We start from the raw sequence: 6059 nt of genomic DNA on the forward strand, positions 1-6059 counted from the left end.
TACTTAATACAGTTTCTCTTTCTTATCATTATTGGATCACGTTTGGAGAGAGAGAGCAAGGTGAGAGAAACTTTTGATCGGTATCCCTAGCCTGAGGTAGATCTTCTCTCTCTTCCTTTTCTTTTCTTCCCTTTCTTCTTCTTCCTTCTCTTCCTCTCTTTCTTCTTCCTCTTCTCTATTCGAGTTCCTCGCAGAGGCCATGTGCGGCAGTGGCAGTGTCGTGCATGCCTCTCTTGTGCTCTCACAGGTGGTGATGGCAGTGCCATGCACAAATCTTCTTACCCTTCTGTTCATCTGTCTCTCTCCTAGTGAGGCCTATAGATAGCGTTGCTCATCGCCGTCCATAGCGTGGCTTCGAGTCTCAGTGAAGAGCCCAGACGGTGAAACTCGTTGCTGCTTGCAGGGGTCTTCCCTTGTTGCGCACCTATCACAGACGGCGATACCTATCGCCGCCCGTTAGAGGCCTCGACAGCAACTATCGCCGTCCGTGAGCTTCCTTCACATACTCGGTGCCCATCGCCATCCGCGAGCTTTCTCCATGCATTCAGTGCTCATCGCCATCTCCCTTGTGTCCCACGCCTGTCGACGTGCATCTCATGAGAACTACCGCTGCCCGCTTCACAAATGGCTATCATCGTGCACTCCATGAGAGGCTATGGCCGCCCGCGCAGGCGCGTGTTACCTTCTTATATTGCCAACGGCGATGTCTAGAACTGTCTGTAGTACTTTACTTACTCTCTAGCTATGAGCAGTAAGGTCTAACGCCATTCCAGGGTCGTGACACTGTTACTCCACGATCATAGGTGGAAACATCTAGAGCCATTGGGATCCTATCCCCTCTGTAGTCTCACTCTCTTCCCTTTCGCTCTCTTTTCGTCTCCTCATTCTTTTCTCCCCTTACTTGATTGAGGGTAAACCTAGCCTAGCGCTGCCATATCGATCTCTGTTTAGAGTAGTACTAATGCCGTGCTGGTCTTGAGAACCATGACCCTCTTGCTACCACGCTGAATCAGTAGCTTTTCGGCCGTCATGCTAGGCTCGCTCCTTTGTCAAGTTTTCTTCTCCTTTCTGTCATTATTGAAAGCCTTGCATTTCATCACTCCCTCATATGACCCTACAATGCCCTAAGACAAGGGTGGGTATCTTCGACCCACTTGTCTCGCCAATTAACTATAGAAGTGTTATGCAGAAAACAAGAGGATTGCAGGTCCAGGGAAGCGATTCCGAACCAGCTAATGCAGTTGGGGAGCTTTCTTCGTGATCTAAGAGGGCGCCCACATGAGCCAGCCCGAGTAAGTTCCGAACCTACCTTAAATTTCTTTCTCATCAGTTGGTATACCTACCTTTGCTCCTGAGGAAGGTTCTAAGAGAGCGATCTCAAATCCCAGGTTTGCAAAAAACTCGAGATACGTGCCACCAGATCATCTAGATCTGGAAGGCGAGATCGAGGCACCTAATCATGCACAATCCTCATTATATGACTCTAAACTGCATAACATGGTCCAGCAATATGACCTTAAAATATAGTGCACGTCCTAGCCGCTTGAAATTAAAAGGCTTAGCACCATGGTCCAAACTATATTACCTTAAACTATAGTGGAGGTCTAGTTGCACGACCTTAAACTGCATGGTCTTAGGTGCAGGACTTTAAACTGCATGGTCTTAGGTGCAGAACTTTAAACTGCTTAGCCATGGTCCAAGCGACAAGATGTTAAAACGACGTGACAAATAGTCCATGTGAATGACTTTAATTGATGAAATGGACGCACCTCCCTCATCCCCAGTAGGAATCACATCCGTATAGCAGCCCATTATCCCCAGTGGAGTTAGGGTCATTCTTATCTCTTCAATCCCCAGTGGGGTTGCACCTATGCTCTGACTTGTCATTCTCAACGGAGTTACATACATACCATTGCTCATTCTCCCCGTGGAGTCATGCTTACCCCTTCAATCCCCTTGGGTCAGTCGCGCACCAATTTATCCTGTCCCCAGGAGTTAGGTTACTTTCCCATGAGCCATGGAATTCCATCTTTCACCTTAGGGAATCATACTTGTCCCCTAATCCTTAGTGAAGTCTAGTTCTTCATCTAAACCTCTTGATGGTTTTAACCATTTTATCCCTAGGGAGTCGGATTTCCACTCACAAACTTATTTCTCATGGAGCTTAACTTACACGATAGCTCACCTAAATGATCTAAGTGCACGACCCTAAACTGCATGGTCCAAACTATATGACCTTAAACCATAGCGGAGGTCTAGTTGCACGACCTTAAACTGCACAATCCTCATTGCATGACTCTAAACTACATAACCATGGTCCAGTTGTATGACCTTAAACTGTAGTGCATGTCCTGACCACATGACGTTAAAAGGCTAAGCACCATGGTCCATATTGTATGGCCTTAAACTGTAGCGGAGGTCAAGTTGCACAACCTTAAATTGCATGGTCTTAGTTTCATGACTTTAAATTACATAACCACGGTCCAAGCTATATGACCTTAAACCATAGTACACGTCCTGACTACATGACGTTAAACTGCTTTACTCAGGTCCTGGAGGCATGACCTTAAAGACGTCCCCACACATGCGGACATCCCCTTTACATGCATCTCCATGCACGCCTTTCCCTAACCGACCTATTCTTATGCGCGCACCACCTTCATCATTTCCCCAGTGAATCCATTCACTTCATTATTATTATTCATCATTCCCTAATGAGTCTCACCTATGCTCATAAAATGGCGAACCATCCCGCCATCCACACTGTCATAAGCTAGTGGGTCATCACTCTTCATCTTCCATTCATACATCTTCCACTTTTCATAGGTAGCCTCGTACCGTCTCCCCAAAATGAGTCAAAACCACCACCACACTCTCTCTATGGCCTCTATAGACTATTATCCAACCCCACCATGGTCCAGCTGTATGACCTTAAACTGCAGTGCACGTCCTGGCCGCATAACGTTAAAAGGCTTCGTACAGGTCTCGAAGGCATGACCCTAAACATGCCTTCACAAAAAAATGGGCATGAAGTATACCTGCATAAGGGAACACCATGAGTAAAAATGACAGATGGGCATGCTCAGGAAATCATGAGTAAAAGAGTTCCGTGAAAATAAAACCCCAGCACGGTGAAACCCGAAAGGGCGCCGTGAGCAAAAATGGAAGAAAAGGGTGGACATGGCTGCAAGGTCATGGGTAAAAAATCCCAAAAATAAAGGAGGTTAGTGAAAACCTTCTTTACGACGCCACTTCCCCAGTCCAGGTGAAAACTCGCAAAGGGCGCTTGGACCAATAAAGCAGGTTGACGTAGCATCATAGCCTTAGCCGGCACCTAATTGCCAAACAGGCACAATTCTTGCTAATGAGGTCCACACAAAATCATCATCTGTCAGGACCCAATAAAAAACACAAGATGGCTCACCCCAGAGTGAGAGCCTCACAAGATCTCCCAAACATCAAAATAAAAAAGAGTTCCTGAGGATAAGGGCGATGAACAATAGATTCCTCAAAATAAAAAAGAGTCCCTGAGGGTAGGGGCGATGAACAATAGATCCCTCAAAATAAAAAAGAGTCCTTGAGGGTGAGGACTATGATCGAAAGATCCCTCCAAAACAAAAAAGAGTCCCTAGGGGTAGGGGCGATGAATAATAGATCCCTCAAAATAAAAAAGAGTCCCTGAGGGTAGGGGTGATGAACAATAGATCCCTCAAAATAAAAAAGAGTCTTTGAGGGTGAGGACGATGACTGAAAGATCCCTCCAAAATAAGAAAGAGTCCATGAGGGTAGGGGCGATGAACAATAGATCCCTCAAAATAAAAAAGAGTCCCTGAGGGTAGGGCGATGAACAATAGACCCCTTAAAATAAAAAAAAGAGTCCCTGAGGGTTAGGAGTTTGACCGAAAGATCCCTTCAAAATTCTAAAGACGCTCACGAAGGAAAGAAACTGACAAAGCCATGGTGGAACTTGCCAGAGACTTTAGGGTGATGCCTTTCCATGAGGTCACCTTGCCAAAAGCTGACAGTCCCAGACTTTCGGGACAGGCCAACAAAAAGCCCCCAACTGCACCCAATAAGATGCGGGCCCACCGAGGTACCTTGATTGTCAAAAGTAAACCTGGTGTAGCAGCAAACAACACCGACCAAAGGCTCATAGCGCTTGGCCCTTAGATAGGCTTGATTCTGACCAATGAGGTCTACACAAAATACTCAGCTGCCAAAATCACAAATAGTCCCTTGAGGGTGAGGACTTCTACAAGATCCCTCAAAGTCTCTTCCCCACCTAATGTCTCCATAGATGGACCTGTACATTGCACCCAAATGTCTGAGCATCCTAGTTACAACATTGCGTGGATCTCCTCGGCGTTCACGTGGTCCTGTGGCTAGAAAGAAAAAAGAAATAAAGCCAGGGGAAATTTTTTGAATGTTGTCCTTCTTGCTTCTCTCAAAGCACAACATTAAGAGGGCATGCTATTTGAAGACATTTTTCAACACCATGGATCCCCAATGTGAAATAAAAAGAGAATATCGGTTTTTGAAGTGCTCGATCCGGGTCACCGATCCACTTTTTAAACCATTGATTTAAACTTACATTATTGTCTTATAGTAATATTTGTAATATAATACTATTAAAAATGGAATATTATTAAGTCTTAAATACCAAAATACGACAAAACTATAAGATTCACGGTTTAACAAAACTAAGTGGAAAATGGCCCTAATTCAAGTTGTAGCCTTAAGGATAGGGGCATGAGTGTTTGAAATATGTTTTAATTGACTAAATGGAGCAAGTTAATGTATTATTTGAGGAGAGGCTTGAGGGCACAAAACAAAAGTAAGAGTAACGATAGATCAATCTCAACAAGAAAAATATGCTTCAAAACTTTGAGATTAAATAGCATCGTGTTTCCGGATTTGGTGACATCGGACAATATGGGTATAAATGGTTCATGTAAAATTTACCCTTTAATCGCGTCAACATATAATTTTTTTTTCTTTTTTTCCTGAGAATTCCATCTAATTTGGCCACAAATGGTATCAGTTGGGCTAGAGTTTGGGTCAAATCATGGTAAGCTGGTGCTGATCGATATTGAAGTTCTTAGATATTTTGTGGAGAACTCAGGATTGATAAGTATTTTCACACCATAAACGGACATACTTAGTATTTAGAATTGAAATGAATTCCGCATTTGAATTAATACATGATCATTATTAAAAAAAAAATGAAATTTGATTTTTTAAATAATTAAATCTAAATTAGACGGCTGAAACTCAGGATGTTATTTCTTGAGAAATTTTCACTGATGTCCTTTGCATTGAAATCTACCAAAATTTTGATTTTACATACATACTTTTTCCTATTTTGAAATTTTATTTTTCAAAGATCCAAAGTTAAAGTTTCCAAACATTAACTTCTACTTTCAACGTCTAAATTGAGGTTTGAAACGTTTTATTGGAAACTGATTTTGCTTGTTTTTGTTCCGAAGACATCAACTTGAACGTTGGAGATGGTTGGAACTGAGTGGAAAATTAAACTTTAGACCTTCATCGTCTCAAATCGAGGCATTTTAATAAATAAATTCAAAAAACAATAGTAAGAACATAAAATAAAAAATTTGAAGGAATTTTTTAAAGGCATTAATTTCAATGGATGTCAAAGTAAGTGTATCTCTTTATTTTATTTTTATTTTTAATTTTTTTTAAGGCGCACATAAAACGCGTTAACTCAAAAATTGTTCTCTGATGTTCAGGTTTCCGGGTGTCGTAAATACTTGTAGGTTGGGGTTTTACCCAAGGACCACGGGAGCATGTAATAAATAGTTAGAGATTCCATGTAATCGTTATTCGATGAGAAAAGTTGAACAATCGTCCCTTTGACATCTTCAGGGTGCGTGCGGTGACATCTTCAGGGTGCGTGCGGTTTGTATAGAGCCTAGGCTCTAAACAATCAAATCAAATTAGAGCCTATTTTTAAATGGTGTCGAGAAATATGATTTTAATATTAAAAAATTTTGTGATAGTTTTAAAATATATTTTTATTTTTATTTATAAAATTTTTA

Source organism: Amborella trichopoda, chromosome 9 (genome assembly GCF_054954075.1).
Source record: "Amborella trichopoda isolate Santa Cruz 75 chromosome 9, AtrichopodaSantaCruz75HAP2 v2.0, whole genome shotgun sequence".
In the NCBI taxonomy this organism is placed as follows: domain Eukaryota; kingdom Viridiplantae; phylum Streptophyta; class Magnoliopsida; order Amborellales; family Amborellaceae; genus Amborella; species Amborella trichopoda.